The sequence below is a fragment of the Lissotriton vulgaris genome, chromosome 3_1 (assembly GCF_964263255.1).
Source record: "Lissotriton vulgaris chromosome 3_1, aLisVul1.2, whole genome shotgun sequence".
In the NCBI taxonomy this organism is placed as follows: domain Eukaryota; kingdom Metazoa; phylum Chordata; class Amphibia; order Caudata; family Salamandridae; genus Lissotriton; species Lissotriton vulgaris.
The window spans coordinates 1,730,610,024-1,730,628,597 of record NC_141689.1 but is presented as its reverse complement, the minus strand read 5'-3'; positions in this window follow the sequence as shown (position 1 = coordinate 1,730,628,597).

Genomic DNA, 18,574 nt, shown 5'->3' with positions numbered 1-18,574 from the left:
GGATCCTGGAGACTGCTCAAACGGTCATCCAGTCAGAGTAACAGAACACCTCTCCACATCCAAGACCTTTTTGTCTGAATGCAAGCTCTCACCTTATCAGAGAGCTATTTAGCTACTGGGTGACAGTTGGAAGCTCAGGTAAATGGGCTTTTCAAGCATTTAGGCAGGCAAAAGGTAATTTTTTTAATGTACATTTTGTACAATATTTAGTACAAATCTGACTTTACTAATTAATTGGATTTGTAATAAATATTTTAATAAAACCAAACATTATCTTTCTAGCTGGCTTCTAGGCATAGATAACATTATTTGATTTTAATATTAACTCCTAGTGCTTTCCTATGGAACATTTAACCTTGCTAAAGTGAAAACAGCTGCACTCTGCCTTATTGGGCATTAGGGCCTTCTTAGGGGTGACCCATTAATATTTACAAGATGTATTGGAGGCCTGCCAAAAGGGGCTACTTTATGTCAAAATTGCAGTTTTAAAACTACAGTGGTAGGCCTGCAGTCATGTTTTGCACAGGTACACTAGTGGTGTCACAATGAATGCTTCAGTCCACTAGTGACAGTTAACTTACAGGCACTGGGTACGTTTGGTACCAAATTCTAGGGGAGATAGCCAATTAGGAGCAGCTTCCCAGTGCACAAAGTAAAACATCACAGCAGCATGAGTCCAAGCAAATTGGTGTTTGGACAAAATATTGGAAAATAATATTGTGGAAATAGTAAAGGTCACTCCTTTAGTGTCCAACAACAGACCCCAATATGCTTAGATTGGAGTGGGAATAGTAAATGTCACCCCTTTAGTATTCAACACTTTCCTTAAATTGGTTTAGATTGGAGTGGTAATAGTAAATGTCACCCCTTTATTGTCCAACACTGTCCCCCAATATGGCTAGATTGGAGTGTAAAAAATAAATGTTACCCCTTTAGTGTCGAATGCCTTTCCAAAATCGGTCTAAATCGGAGTGGGATTAGTAAATATCACCCCATTAGTGTCCAACACCATGTATAAAATAGTTAGTTGACTGCAAAGGATTTCTGTTGGATTCATAAAATGTGTGCATTTTTTGTTGGGATCTTTGGTATTACTATTTTTTATTACATGGATACAGAGAAAGATCTGCAGATACAGAACAGTGAGTTTTCTTTTCACTCCTATCTTTTGGGTAGGAAATATGATATTATATTGTTTATGTCAAATTATGTGATTGCTACGTCAACTCGTTTGGTTTATGTGTTGTAATGATTTTATGTGATGGACTGAGTTTGTTTTCAGCTATCTTAGTTAGTGACATTAAAAAAATATATGTATATATAATTGTATTTTATCAGTTATTGTTAGCATTGGCATTTTAAATAATTGCTAGACCGATCTAATAAAATGTCATATTTTTTTAAAATATTTGGCAAGTTGGTTTTTTGTTTGTCATAGTTTTTGATGGCTTTGGTAGGTTACTATTTATTTTTTAATATGCTGTTGGCCATGATTTCGAAGTTATCTACTCCTGTGTTATTTATGAATACTTTAATTTTAAATTGTAGCATGTGGTGTATTCTTTTGGTTTGTAATGTTGCTTTAAATTTGTAGAGTGTAGTTTGATTCTATCTAGTGTGGTTCGGATTACATTGTGCCATCCTTCCACTGCTCTTTTTGTTTTGTATTCCTGTGTCGAGGTACTGTCATAGACATTTCACCATGGTATTTGGAATTTACGTTGGTGTGAGTGCCCACTGCGATGCATTGCCAACCCAGAAGTCAATTTGGGGACTACGGGGCGTATTAGCAGAAACCTCGTTAAAATTATTGTCGTTTTGGCAGCAGGAAACTGCAGCTAAAACAGCGATAATGAGCCTGCAAATATGCATTATAGAATTCCAATAGAAGCCCAGGGCAGATGTGCAGGACAAAATACTTTGAGCAGGCCATGATTCAAACCCTCTAAATATTTACCCCCACACCAATGCCCGACTGTTACTACCAATTTCAATTAAAGTATATTAAGACACCTCCAGAAATCTGCACCAAGTGATGAATATGCTACAAACATCCAATTTGCCTCTGAAATGTAAATAATGATACCACTGGCCTATGTCCCTGTCACAGAAGTAGTCAACCACTACAACTTACTAATACAAACTCCTTTCTACAAACAAAATGAAGACAAACTTAGGGGCATATTAGCCAGAAACTCAATAAAATTTTTGCCGTTTTAGCGGCAGAAACTGCCGCTAAAAAAACGATAATGGCCTTGCTAATATGCGTTATAGAATTTCAATAGAAGCACAGGTTCTATGTCATGTTATGTGTTCAGGTATGTGTATGTCTTTGTATCTTCTAGAGCCCGGTGGGGTATCCCAGGTGGCTCTATTAGTTAATGCAAGTTAATGTTTTAAAGTTTGTAAAGGTGGTAGTTGCCCTGTTATATGTTCATGGACTTGAGATAGCGCAGGGCTCATTTAGAAGCCCTTGCTCCGAAGGTGCGTCACTTACTGTGAAGCACCAGCAACTCATTTTGCTGCCCCATACGAAAAGTCCCCCTGCATAGCTTCTCCTGTCCTTGTAAATACATGCACTTTACATGCCGCAATTGCATGACAGGGTCGTTCTATGGGTGTTACTGTGGGTGTTCCCACGTAGCACCAAGGAATCTAACAAATTTCTAGATTTACTAGAAATCGAAAACCAGGAAATGCATCTGAGTCCTACACCTCCCCAGGGGAGGCAAAGGGAGATGAAACAATGAGAAATGTATTCATTTCTTCTATTTTTTTCCTTTCCTCTTTCTAAGCATGCTGCATTCTGCAGTACACACAGAACAAGGAAATCACCTCTTGTGATTGTTTCTGTGCAGGAAGTAACAACTACATAAACAATCATTTAAAAAACGGAAGTTTTGCAAGTTCTATCTCTGCAAATGCAGTACACATAGGAGTTGAAAAATACAATTTCATACTGTTTATCTCACGTAAACAAAAATCCCCATGATGCAGGCATCCTTGCACCATGGTGCAAGGGTGCCTGCGTCAGCACGCGCAGCTAATTGTGCACCAGCACAGGGGAAAGCAAAGGGATCTGTCATATCGTTGTAGCTATGATGCATCCCTGTGTTTCTCTCTCTTACATTCATGACAACATCATCTTTTGTAGTGGCCCTCCAATAGCATGCATTTGATTAGAATCATATTTAGCACATTTTCGGTTTATATATTCTTATGATGCACTTTCTTGGCTGTTGGTGTGGCCCATGTGATTTAGAAACTGCTTTCCTTTCTATGAAGTAATACATTTGGCAGCCTCTACCATTGTATTTGAAAGCATTGTGGTAGTGTAAATGCATAATATATTTTAACTTGCAGGTTTCTAAATAACATGTTATCAACATGTAAAAAAATGCAAATACTTCGATTTAGTTTACCTACAAGTATGTTCTCTTTAGATGTTAACTAATAATCAAAAAGAGAACGGACACTAGTATCTGCAAAAACCATTAGTTTTTGTCGAAAACCCTCATAGACATCCTGGAGTTGTTATAGCGGTATATCTTTTTGTCCGCCCCATCAGGAGTCTTGGCATAGTCATTGGGTCAACGATTAACGTGCAGTATGCCTGCCTCACCCGAGGCTACTTCTGGTGTATGCAGAAGTGTCCAGAAATGAAAAGTTGTGTTTAAAAAATAATGACTTAGTCGGAAGGAAAAAAATTTAATCTAAGAAAAAAGAAGACTAGTCACTATTATTAAAAAGTTTTTGGGATATTAAGGTAGTTGAGTTACTGAGCTACCATATCATTCTCAAAAAGTGTCGACATGTTTCAGCTCACGGGGCCCACAGAGGGTCAGGGGAGCTTTCGTCAGGACGGGAACAAAAAGTGTCGACATGTTTCAGCTCACGGGGCCCACAGAGGGTCAGGGGAGCTTTCGTCAGGACGGGAACAAAAAACATACAAACAAAAATATATATAACACATACACCTTTTGTGTGTATGGTATTAGTTGCACATTGGAATTTCCAAGCTTATGTGTTCAGTATATCGGGCCTTGTGCTGACTCTGCCCCCGGATAGCCGGGGGCAGAGTCAGCACAAGGCCCGCAAATTGACGCCGCATGGAGTAACTCCAGAAGCGACTCTGAGTCCCTGTGGAAGCCGATATACTGAACACATAAGCTTGGAAATTCCAATGTGCAACTAATACCATACACACAAAAGGTGTATGTGTTATATATATTTTCGTTTGTATGTTTTTTGTTCCCGTCCTGACGAAAGCTCCCCTGACCCTCTGTGGGCCCCGTGAGCTGAAACATGTCGACACTTTTTGAGAATGATATGGTAGCTCAGTAACTCAACTACCTTAATATCCCAAAAACTTTTTAATAATAGTGACTAGTCTTCTTTTTTCTTAGATTAAATTTTTTTCCTTCCGACTAAGTCATTATTTTTTAAACACAACTTTTCATTTCTGGACACTTCTGCATACACCAGAAGTAGCCTCGGGTGAGGCAGGCATACTGCACGTTAATCGTTGACCCAATGACTATGCCAAGACTCCTGATGGGGCGGACAAAAAGATATACCGCTATAACAACTCCAGGATGTCTATGAGGGTTTTCGATAAAAACTAATGGTTTTTGCAGATACTAGTGTCCGTTCTCTTTTTGATTATTAGTTACTTTTTAAGGGGAAACGAATGGACTCTTTATCCTCTTCCCTCCTCTTTGTTTGATACCACTCTTTGGATGATATACATGGTACTGTACTTTTCCATTGGAGGTGTTCGAATGTGAATCAAGTGCTTTCTCTTCCTATTAGAAGAAACAAAACGTAAGTTCCATTCTATATGTTAATTTGCTGGTAGTTTGCAGAGGTAAAGTTAATTAGGTTTATTTTTGGTCATTATTTGGGTGACTTTATACATTATTATTAATTTATGTACACTTCTGTCTTTTATCAGGTTTGTTATAATTGTTATTGTCAGGCAGTTTATCAGTTTTCAAGATTTTTCCTTTCAGGAAGTCTACATAAATAGATAGAAGTTGGAGTGTGTGTTAATATTTATTTGCTATTTTATGCTTTAAATTTTATTACGCTATGTTTTAGTTTAAATATACGTTTCACTTACTTGCTTAGGCATTTGTTGAGATGCATATATTTTTTCCTTATTGTTCTGGTGAGAAAATCCGGCAGAGTTTTCTCATCTTGCAGTGTCTGTCGTTTTTAAAGTTATTTAGTTCTTTACATTTGTGTGCCTTTTGTGCCTTTTATAATATTGATTTAAATGTTTGGTTGATTTTACTGGTTAAAGCTGTTTCTAGTTTTATTTTGTTGGTTGCTTTAGTTTGAACTTTTTGTATCAGTTGAGTCCTTAATTAGTAAATGCTAATTTAGGTATTGTATTTGTGTTATTACATATAGATTGAAATTGATTATTATATATTCCTTGTTATTTAGGTTGGTGTTTAAATATTTGTATTTAATGGTCATTTTTTGGAAGGGTGAATTTTTAATATTTTGGATATATATGTTTTTGGGGTGAGCAGTAAATATATTGTTAATTGAACATATTTGTATTTAATTTAAATAAGCGTATAACAAGCTTGGGTTTATTTGAAGTAATTGTTGTTTGTAAAAAGTGTTTTTCATCTACTTAATAATCATTATTTTATTATTTTCACAATTATAATGTATACAATATTGCTTGAATTTCATTATTTTATATGTTTATTTAGGTATAACAATTTTGGGGTTTCCGATATTTGGCTTCTCAATATTTGTACTTATTATAGTTAAGTATAGGAAATAACATTTTTGTAATCAATATTTAATCTCCTATATTTTTGTGTTCCGATATTATATGCATCAATAATACATCAGTGATTCTAACAAAAGGGGCATAATCATGCAAATAGAAGCATTTTCCTGCATTACGCCTATGTTGGTCAGTCATTCCTATTTCTAATATCACACAGAAATTCACAATTCAGTGAAGGTTTAGTGTATGGCTTATTGCAGCCAAGAAAGCGCTGAAGCAAACAAGCCTCTCCATTATTGAGACTAATTTTCCCCTGTATAAACCAGGTAGACTATTGAGGTCAGCCAACTTGGGACTGATCAAGACCCCACGCATCAGGAAAGTTTGTTGGGGAGGCAGGAGCTTTATCCGAGGGGTGGCGGTGGCCTGGAATGCTCTTCCTGTGGCTCTCCGATTGTGCCCCGAGCTGATGACCTTTCGGAAAAAGCTAAAAACGTGCTTTTTTGTAAACTAGTTTTAGGGATCTAGTTTGGGAGTTATCAGAATAGCGCCAGGACACCGTAAGGTAACAGTGCACTCTACAAATGTCACAAATAAATAAATAAATAAACAACACATCTGTTAGCAGTATGGAAGCATTGGAAGTTGGTGCAACCAATTCACTGCCTATTTTCTGCAAGAGATAATCAAAGACTGCATACAGCTACAGATGTCAAGCATATTCCTTCCATTACCTACTGGGGTCATAGAGGTTCTGAGGATAAACCAAGTGAAGTGGGATGGGCACATCTGATGTAACAGTCAAGCTGGATTATTGGACATCACCACGTATTGTTCAGCTAGAGGAAATCTTTTTGTTGGTAATTCTTGTTAGAAAATACTGCAATTGTGTTATGGAGAATAATTTAAAACTGGAGACTGATTTGAACCAATATCATCATCATCATTGTCATCATTATCATCATCCTTATCATTTGTATTAATATTATTATTATTATTAATATTATTATTATTGATATTATAATTATTATTATATGTATTCTTCTTCTTATTATTATTATTACCGTTATCATTATTATTTTGAATAGAATCAACCAGATACAGTGTTTGTCAGTTTCATACTCAAGAACTTAAGAACATTTATATTTTGTGACTTATAATAGTTTCAGAAGGTATCACTGTACAAATATAAATGTCCACTTTCATTTCAAATACGAGGAGTGATAAGGGGAGCTAAATATTAAGATCTATTCCTGTGTAAGCAGAATATTGTCTCAAAGTGCATCCAGGCTGTAGTAACCATTATTTCGGAAAAAATGATTCTCATGCTGTGGGTCAGTGTGGAACATGCTGACTTCTCACAGGTAGAGCACCAATCCTATGGATACCGCAAACATATTCATGGTCCCAGACAGTGATGGGCAAGTCATTCAACTCGGAAGAGACACTCTCAGATAGTGTTCACTTTCCCAAGCTCTAAACCTTCAGTGAAAAGTGTTAAAGCATTTTAAAATAGAATAATGGGGAATTTGTCCACCGTGTATTTTTTGGCAAATATCTTTGCATGACACCGATTGTACTGTGGAGACTATCCTTTTCTTGTTTCAGTACAAGTTTGTTGTTCTTTCAATGTGCATCTCCTATATTCATTCATACCTTGTATTACATTGTTTCATGTACATCACTTGTGACCTCCTCTCTGCTCTCCCTCTCCCTGCATCATGGCGTTGTTTCTCTATGTATAAACAACCTCACTTTAGGCAAAGATTTAGGGTCCGCTCACATGGCTGGTCAGTCCATTAATTTAAAAAGAGGGGAAGGAATCACCATGCAGTTGGAGCTAAAATTAATGGATGTCTTGCTACAGCTGGTCGATTACAGTTCCCAATTGCTTCAACAGCTTAGTGTGATATTTCAGGCTAAGGATTCAAGGTCGCAGCTAATTGAGCTGTTGTGGCAGATGGTTCTTCCCTTGGGCTGGTGCAGGATGGAATCTGTTGTGGTCCGCTCTATGAGTAACCTTCATTTACTGCAGTCACATTTGCAGCATCACCAGCAACTTGTTGGTGACAGATGTGCATCTTCGTGTGTAATGATTTTCCAAAATCACTTTACATTCATTTGCAATGTATAATTTTGTGGTACAATCAGAATATCAAGTCACTATATTCTGGGTGCCAAAATGTGTATTTTCTTTTTAACTCAATGTTTCCATGAGAGTCTGCATTACACTGTCTGATATTGCCAGTGTAAATGATGTCAAAAGTCATTTATATATCTGGCTATGTATGCATACATGGATGTCTACTAGATATGTGTGGTAGTAGTGGTTGCTCAAATGTATTACTTTGCTACAGCCAGTATTTAGGCATGCATGAATATTTGCCAGTACCTATGTGATATCATCATTTTTGTTAATGGCATTTGTTTCATACGAAGCATACCTGCATTGTGTGACAGGTATTCCTAGTGCATGGCTTACAGTCATGGTTCTCTACCCTCAGTGCCTGACTGCATGAAACTGGTATCCTAATTTTTCATGTTGGCCATAACCTCATACTAATCTAGAGTGTGCATAAAGGTCTAGCCCTGTCCCTTGATGTGAGGGAGATTCTTGATGTGAGGAAGATTCTTCAACCTGGATGATTGCACCAAGCATCTACCAATTCGTTGACAGTGGATTACTGTTCCAGTCATGGGTTTAAAACTTTGAACAGTGGTTGCAACATAGCCTGTGTTGTTAATCCATAATTATGACAAGAACTCTTTATCTGTATCATTGGAGTTCTGTCCTACTGGCCGACTCATTTAAAAGTGTTGTATATGCACTGCCACTATGTGTGAACCATAGTAATGGAGGCCTTTAAGATCCATTTAAGATGGGCCTAGCCTAGCCTTGTGCACAATATGGAAGAGATGATGTTTTCTACAGACAGTTGAAATGTATTGCTGCCCATCATGAAGTTTCAAGTAAAACACATAGACATTACAGTTTGGAGAACTGAAACAAGTCACATTTGGAAATCCATTGAGGCCTGTTGTTAGGATCAGTCTGGGATAAGTCTGCCTGCAGCATCCCCATTTGGTAGATGGTAGGGTAAAGATTGGGGCTGCAATCTCTGTTGTTCAAGGTGAAAGAGAACCCTTACACATGCCCAGCTTTTTGCCTTTCTCCTGTTCAAGCTTCAGTTCGACTGATGACAACCATGTGAAGAAAGCTTCTCTTTGTGCCTCTTTAGTAGGCTACCTTGTTGTGAGAATAATAATTCTACGCAAAGGCTGTGTCTCAGGAGCAGTCTAATGAGAACACTTAAAAGAAAAACCACCCTAAACCAGTTCTTAAAATGCAGACAGCAGATCCATATCTCCTCTTTGCTATAAATATTCCACTAATCCAGCTGTTTTTTCAGTTATCAGTTCTCTATGACCACAAACGGAAGTGATCCACAGTGAGAAAACCCCTCTTTTTGCAAAATCACCCAATTATTTTTTCTTGACTAATAATGATGTTGCTTTGTTTCTGCACACTTGGTGATTGTTATCCAGGCACCAGAGTATGTGCTCTGACGACTTAAATATGATAAAAGTGGATAATCTCCAATATGTATGTTTAGCATTCTGGTACAACCATGGTATATTGTACAATAAAATACACCAACGGCATGGAAAGTTAAAGGTCACGTATGGATAGCAACACATGTTATGCCATCCACTGGCTTGATGATGAAAACATGGCTTGAGGCCTACCCATGAAGACCGACTGGTACAGCTTTTTAAACTGCAGTTAAACCTTACGAAATAACCATTTTTGACAGGACAATACCCTACCTTCTAATATTCAATAAGTCACACCTGAGTAGGCATTGAAGCCCACAAAGATGGGTGTATAGTATATAAAAGTGGAAAATGTAAGAATTTCATGTTGCCATGTCCCCACAGTTATTTTCACTTACTGGGCTGTAACTTAACCTGTGATGATAAATAAAGTTCCAATAAAATACTATTCTTGTTACCTTTGGTGTGTGATAAGTTACATATATGATTCACCAACTAAAAAAAAAGAATATTTATAAAAAATCCAATCCATTGGTGAAGTTGGATTTTTCATAAATAGGTATAAATAGTAACATCCTACTATTTTAGATTTTGTCTTTCTGAACCTCTAGTGCCGGCAGCTGGGCCCTGTCATTAATTTTCCCTAATCAGATATGAAAACGTATCTCTGGGCAGAAACAGTGGCTTACACCTGGGTGTGAGGCATGCAACTACTCTCAGTTCACAAAGGGGAACTGGCCAGTGTTCAGGAACCAAGAGGCATATAATCAAGAACCTCATTAAAATGATCGCGGTAAAACAGTGATAATGGCTTGCTAATATGCGTTAGAGAATTCCAATAGAAGCCCAGGTTAGATGTCCTGCACATCTAACCTGAGATGACCAGAGGGTGGTCATCTTTTTAGGGAACGCCAATTGCGCACTCGCGACCGAGCATCGGTGTTCGCTTTTGATAAAATTGGATCCTAAGTTGGGTGATTTAGCCTCTTCAGAGGCAGGAGCGGTGGCTCATTAAGGAGTTAGGGAAATTCGTTTCGACTTTCACATCACTGGACAAGGCCCAGTCTAGTATAGAGAGGGTGTTCCAACAGCGTTTTTCCTGAGGGGCCGGTCGCGGTAGGAGCCACACGACCGGCCGTGGCGGTCAAAGCTTTGCCAACAAAGGGCAAGGCTCTGGCAGTGGCCAATATAACACCTCGGCCAATTAAACAAACTTCTATCGTAATTGAGGCAAGCGCTTCAGCGGGCGAGGTGGCTTCAGGAACAACGCCCGCAACAATAGTACCAACGGTGAGTGTTATTTCTGCAGACCAGGTTCAAATTGGGGGCCAGCTAGAAGCCTTCCCAGAGGCTTAGGCAGCAATTACGGCATACGCATGGGTCCTTCAGACCGTGCACCTTTTTCCTATAGAGTGTTACGATCAGCCCCACCAGACAAGGCCCCCACGGCCTACAAGTTTTTCCTTGGCCGATGTGAAGTTGATCAGCGAAGAGGTCTCAGCGCTTCTCCGCAAAGAGGCCATTTGTCAGTCAACTTGGTACCCTTCAGGTTTCCTCAGCAACCTCTTCCTTGTGGAAAAAAACAATGGAGGCAAGCGCCTGATGATCAATCTCAAAGAATTCAACGGGTGGTTGGTCTACCATCATTTCAATATCATTTCAATATGGAGGGAATCCATCTTCTTCGGGATGGTCTGCTTTCGAACGATTGGATGGTCCGTTTGGACCTCAAAGACGCGGACTGGTGGTACCCATTCATCCTCATCACCGTCACTTTCTTCAATTTCTCTGGAGAGATCAGGTTTTCGATTCAACTGCCCTTCCGTACGGACTTTCATCAGCCCCTTTGTAATTCACCAAGCTGCTGCATCTGGCGGTGGAAGTTCTGCGGAGCCAGGGTATTCGGATGATTGTCTACCTGGACGGCATCCTTTTGATGGCACAATGCCCCGAGAAGTTGAACCTTCAACTTCAGCAGACAATCTCCTTGTTACAGGGTCTGTGTTTCATCATCAACAAGGACAAATCTGTCTTCTCCCTGTCCCAAACTGTGGTATTCCTTGGGTTCGTCATGGATTCTCTACAAGTCTCCTTAAGTCTTCCATCCTGGAAGATGGCCAAAATTCGGCATGTGCTGAGACAGACAATTTCCAAATCGCACAACTCCCTGCGCAAGATTTCCAGAGTGGTGGGGCTTCTCTGCTATTCCATTCAGGCTATCTTCCCCGGGTCCCTATTATCGAGCCCTTCAGCATCTCAAAGCGCATCACCTCAGGAGGGGTAAGACGTACGACCAACTAGTTCCCCTCTCACAGGAGGTGAAGGGGGAAATGTCCTGGTGGCTTACCCATATGGAGGGCTGGAACGGCCTGGCAATCTTCAGGTTGACTCCGGACCTAGTGATAGAATCCGATGCCAGCAGGTCGGGCTGGGGCGCCTGCTGCGAAGAATTCTCCACAGGCCACGCTTGGTCGTCAGAGGAACAGGAGCTGCATATCAACTGTTTAGAGCTACTAGCGTGGTCCTTTGCAGTCTGCTGTTGGACCAGAGAATCAGCAAGGCCTTGCCTTCTCCTATGAATGGACAACGTCTCAGCAGTTTGATACGTCAACGATCGGGACGGTCCTCGGTCTTGAGCACTAGCGGATCTGGCGAAGGACTTTTGGGACTATTGTCTTGCCCATCACGTAATCACGTATCCGTGACAGCGGAATACTTACCGGGCCGGGCCAATCAGGTGGGGGATTGGCACTCGAGATACCTGCGGGACTCCAGCCTGTGGAAGTTGGATGTTCAGGTATTCCGATGGCTGAACGACCTGTGGGGTCCGTTCTTGGTAGACCAGTTTGTGACCCGCTTGGATTATCAACTCCTGCGATTCTTCAGCCGGAGGCCGGATCCTCTTGCGGAAGCCACAGATGCGTTTCTTCAGGAATGGACTCAGGAGAAGGCTTACGCCTTTCCCCCTTTTTTGATGGTGGTGCTGGTGGAGGCCCAGCTTTACCACCAGAATGCGGAGTTGGTGGTGGTGACGCCTTTCTGGAGGTCACAAGTTTGGTTTCCAGGTCTTCTGGAATTTTCTTGGGATTCTCCAATCCTACTCCCCCGGCTTCCTCGTCTTCTTCTCAATCTGGACGGGGACTCGCATCACCTCATAATGCAGGGTTTTCTCCGCCTCATGGCATGGCGGCTTTCTGGTGATGTTGGTCACTCCCAGGGCTTTCAAAATTGGCTGAGGACCTTTTGTAGAATGCCTGGGCGGACATTGGTGTCTTTGACAGGACCTGGATCCCCTAGTCGCAGGCGTCGTTCCCATTCTAAATTTTTGGGCGGAGTTGGTGTCAGACGGCCTGGTGTATCATACCATTAACGTAATGCATTCTGCGATTTTGGCAGCGCACCAGCTGGTAGAGGGAGTTGCGGTATGGGAAGCATCTTTTTGTTTGCAAACTGCTAAGAGGCTTCGGCTTTCATTGCCCCCAGAACCGCGCTATTCGGTCCTGTGGGATGTCAACGTCGTTCTGAACCTTTTTCTTTCATGGCAACTCAACAAATATCTTTCTTTGAAAGAACTGTCTGCCAAGCTAGCTATGCTTTTGTGTCGGGTGTCTTGCCTTAGGGTTTCGGATGTGTGAGCCTTAGACATGTCGGCGAAAGATTTTTCCCCAGAAGGGGTTACCTTTACAGTGGGATGCTGCACTAAGTCTGCGTCAAGAACAATCACATATCCAGCATTTGTAGACGTTCCTAAGCTGTGTGTGGTTCAATGCCTAAAGGCATACAAAGATATGACAACAGAGCTTCTTCCTCCGGGCGAAAAACAATTGCTCATTGCCTTACGGAAACCACACAAGGCAGTATCCTCCCCCACCATTGCCAGGTGGGTGCGGTGAATCTTGCAGGAGGCATGCATTGATACTAAGCTATTTGGTGCTCACTCGGCTAGAGGAGCCATGACTTTGAAAGCTTTTTCTTTAGGGGCTCGTTTGGAGGACTTGATGCGTGCGGCAGATTGGTCCTCGGATTCCACCTTTAAGAGGTTTTATTTCCCAAACTGGTGGTGGACATTGCACATTTGGTGGTAATTAAGCTTTGAACTAGCATAATCTGAAGCCTCCGGTCCTGACATGGAATCAAAAATTTCCTAGCTTAGTAACTGTAAGTTTGAATTCTATTAAGGTTATTGTGTCTCTTCCGCTAGGGACTGAAGACTCGAAACAGGACCAGTAAGATGTTGGCGTGACTCGCGCGAAGAGGAAGATGGCACAAGATGGACGCCCTATCTTCATTTTTTGGACATTGTAAAAGGACTAATATTGTGTTACTCCCGTGGACTGATGGGATTTGTAGTTGTTTATGCCGAGAAAATATGCAATTTTTCTTGTTTAATGGTTTTTCCCTTTGTTTTCGGGATATGTAAGCATTTGTTTTGGTGCTTTTCTGGGCTGCTGTGAGTTTGTATTGTAATAAACAGTGAAGAAGGTAAAGAATAAACTTTGCCTCCATGTCCTTAATAGAATTGAAACTTACTGTTACTGAGCTAGGCAAATTTCGATTCGACATTTTGGGCCATATTATCAACAAAATGAGATAGATTATCGCTACTTTATCGCCACTTTCCTGCTGATAAAAGAGGGGATAATGTATCACCTTTTGTTGATATCGTGTTTTGTTGATAATATGGCCCGAAATTCGTTTTATTAATGTAATTTTTTACTTACCTGCAATCATCCATATTCCGTTGTTTATCACCCCTCACCCTGCCCCCCCTGCCTGCCCCATCGCAAGTTCCTCCACGGGCCGCGGCTGAAAGACGCGGTTGCGATCAAGTCATTTACCACAGAGTTGTGGGGAATCCTTGGTGAGGCGCGCGCTCACTAACGAGTGCGCACTTCACCGAAGACGTTCCGGAGTTCAGACCCATTTTCATTTGCTCCTTAGACATTCGTGAAGAGAAAGTTGAAATATTTCTGTGAGAGTTAAAGAACGTTGTTTGGCAAGTTAATGAGTAAGTAAACTTACGTGACATTATAGACAATATTGAATATACTCAGTCGATGTATTTTCTCAAACTTAAAACAATAAATGATAACATTCGTGTTAAGCAAGGTCTTAAGGGAAAAGAATACATTTGAGTGAAGAATAGTAGGAAGACTTTTGAATTAAGAAGGAACATTCATGAAAAACACAAGATATTGAAGGATTGAGAGAATAGATAACAAGCAACTGCATAAAGAAAAGTTAGTAGAAGAACACGAGGAAATTAATAATATAAAAATTAGACAATAAACTGAGAGGCCTAGGTTAATGAATGTTACGTAATTATAGGTTATAAGCAGTGAGAAAAATAAAGAACCGTAAGCTACAAGGTTGCAGATAAATACTAGAGGAGAGGCTAGTTCGAAATTAGAAGGGGTAGATAATTAGTAGGGTTAAACTATGTTATAGATGAGGAATAGTGATAGAGTAAACACATGAAGTATTCAAAAAGTAGTGTGATAATGATGTCTAAATATACACAGATACACAGTGTTATTCTGGACAATAAATACTATCTTTTCCATTACAGTAAAACACATTTACTATTTTGGAAAGGGTAAGGTGAATAGACATATTCTACATTTTTTAGTAGTGTATTTTATTATAACAGCCTGGGTCTTTTCCTATAGTCATATGGAGTGACTGCTTTCAAAATTTAAACAAAGCTAAGAACAGGATATCCTTATAAGTAATTTTAGTTGTATAATTTTGCAAAGGACTAAAACTCTACTAATGGGATGTTATTAGATAATAGTATTTATACAGTATTTTTTGTAGGCCAAAATAGGTTAAAACTGTAGTTTTGTATTATATATTACGAAAAGTGATAAAATTAACTGTTTATATTTTTATACAAGGAGCAAGAACATAAAGGAAAAATTATGGAAAGAGAACAGCCTCATACTCAGGAGATTTTGGATATTACTTTGAGTATAATTAAAGAACTAATCGTATCTGTCACGGGCAATGAGAGTGAAGAAGGGGAAATTAGTGCTGCAGACATGAATTGTGATTTTAAAGACAAAAGCTTTGATGGAGACTTTCTGGAAGTTTTAAATTATGTTGAAATGTTAGTACAAATTAAATCAGAAACTGCTGACGAGGAAATTGATCTGAATGACATATCTGATGAAGTTGCATTGGAATATCTGTTAAATTATAAGATGTTACAAGAATACATTTTTTGTTGAAAAATAATAAAGGTTTGAGCACTATCTACTAATGTATTTATTGTCCTAAAAGTGAAGCCGTTATAGATTCAGTTATATATTCTTTAAATGTTTGTAATGATTTAAAATATGCAAAGTGGGTTTGAGGATATCAATTGCTTAAAATGTGTATTGAGTATACATGCAGTCTTGTATGCAGCTGCAAACTTGTCTTTTATGCCTTCAATTACCCAGTCTGTATCCTTAGACTTCCTGCAAACACTGTGACACTGCTGTTTTAGTATTGTAGTGAGCCAGTCAGCAGTTTTTTTTTCATTGTACTGTGGTAAAACTGAAGCTGTAATACATTTAGTGAGGAACTTTCTTTGCAGAAGTGTAATGATCCAGTCAGTATTTAGATACTCATGGATTAAAAGAGGCCCTAGTGCATAGGCTGTTTCAAACCTCTATAGACTGTGCATGCACTGTTCTATGCACCAGCAAACTTATGTTTTATACGTTCAATTCCTCAATGTGTATCCTAATACTTCCAGGAAACATTCTCACACTACTGTTTCAAAATTGTAGTGAGCCATTCAGCAGTATGTGTTTATCTGTATACTGTGGTACAACTGAGGCTGTTATAAATTCAATCAGGTTCTTTCTTTGCAGTCTTGTAATCATCCACTCACTGTCTAAGTACTCATGCATTAAAAAAGGCCTTAGGGCATAGACTGCTTCAAAACCCTTATAGACGATGTATGCTGTCTTCTGTCCCCTTTGGACCCTTGCCCTGCTACCTTCTTGGCTAGAGCCACGAAGATTCTGAACCCATTGATCAATCCAGTTCTTAATCTATCGCTGGCGAGTGGTACTGTCCCTCTGGCTTGGAAACAGACAATGGTTGTTCCACTTCTCAAAAAACCTGGCCGTGATCCTGAGAATCATGCAAACTATAGGCCAATCTCTCTCTTAGCGGGTCTTGCAAAGATAGTGGAAAAGCATGTTCACTCTGTGCTCTCCACTTTTCTTGAAACTCATGGCTTGCTTCATCCCACCCAGTCGGGCTTTCGCTCCAATCTTTGCACCAAGACTGCTCTTCTGGAGGTAAATGAAGCCATCAAGGAAGTACTGGACTCAGGTGGAAGAGCTATGCTGGTGATGTTAGATCTGTCGGCGGCCTTTGACACCGTCCCTCATGATGTGGTAAATATTTTACCGTATCGTTTTTCCATATAATTACAAGTACAAGAATAGCTCAATCAAATGAAAGACAGAGTCCGGGGTGACTAGTGAAATGTATATGATAAGACACATGTGCGTAGCGAAAAGGCGTGAACATGGGTGTGCACAGAGGCGTGAACTACAAACGTCACAGAAAAGTGTCATAAGTGGGTGGATGCTTAGTGAATTCTTGCAGAGTGAGCTGAAACCTATGGCCTGAATGCGCGCGCAGCTAATATGACGTGTGATTGACGTGCGTCTGGAGGAAGCTAAGAGTCTGACTTTTAACACTAGTAGAAGGGACATAAGTCTGGCATGTCAGATCGACCTGTTCCTAAAACATATTTGATATCTTGTGTTTGGAGGATGTTTATACTGGAGGAAAAGGTCTTTCGGGCAGAGGCTATGCTACACTGAATGTATGCGTGTCTAGGTGCAGATGCGCGGAGCCAGGGCCTACCATGGTAACGGGAGCAATGAATTACATGAGGAGGACAGGAAGGCTTTACCCTTTACTCTGTAGCCGAGGTGCTGTTTACTTATTTTACTAGACAGGAATGTATTTTCGAGGAGGCTGAGCTGGCTACGCTGATAACTTGAAGGCAAAATACTGTTTTTGGCAGGCAGAGCAGGCCGAGCCGGGCACCGCTCGCTTGGCAGGAAGTAAGGCAGAGGTCAGGGATGCATCTCATCTCCTCGTTGCAGCTTTCGGAGACAGAGACGGAAAAGTGGTTCAATGCAGGAATCAGGGCCTAACTCGGCAGAGCCAGGAAAACGTGAAAGTGCACCATGTAAAGACGGTGGCACGGCATACTTAGGAACTGAATTAGCAATCCATTCATGGTGGATCTGAAAGAGGACATGTTAACGTTGGGCGCAAATGTATTTGCGTCTTCAAATTCGGTTGCGGAGGGAAGTTACAAGTACGATGGGGTACTCGTTAGGGGACATAACTGACCATAAAAATTCTAATTACCTCATTCCCTCCTTGTCCCCTACGGACCCATTAGGATATATCTATTTTCATGAGACCATCTATTTGTTCGTATAACATCATTTGTTCTTCTTTCTTTAATCGAGAATGGGAACGTGAACTCGAGTGGGGAACACAAGATGTGGCGCACAAGCCGCAAATCGCTGGCCCACATTGAAGACATAGGCAGCAACTGAATACAATGGCTAATATAATCCCTAGGAATGACAATAGCTTCCATCCCCAGGCTGTTACTACACCCCAGAGCCAACCGGACCAAGTCCAGGAGCCTGGGTTCTGGTGTATCTGATGGGCAATTTCGTGAAGTCTGGTGATGGCCTTATAGACCGAAGGCGCGTTATTAGGAATAAACACGCAACAACTGGATCCGATGACTCTACAAGCTCTGCCCCTATCGGCCAGGATGACGTCAAGGACAAGGCGGTTCTGAAGAACAACAAGTCTCATAGCAGACTGCTCCTCTGTTAAGTTGCCCAAAGCTGAAGTAGTCTCATTCACTACTGCTTCAAGAGTTCTGGTTAATTTGTGTATTAATTTACTATTGGACACTGTGCCTAGATAGGGAAAAAATCCTTTATTGAAATCTGTATATTGTTCCCATGCGGTTTCAGTATAATCAACTAATGGAAGGTCTCTTTTGTGCCTAACTAGATTGAGGCGGGAATTTCTGTGATAATCAGGAGGGGCTAGAAAAACAGGTGGTAGTAGGAATGCAATGTAACAGGTACCATCCCAGTCTAGGGGTAAACGTATATAGGCTGTATGGCCACAAATGAAGTAGGAATGGCGGGAAGCTTTGAATGTAGACTTGCCTTTATCACTGAATTCGATCACAGTAGTACATTCACTATGACCTAGGTG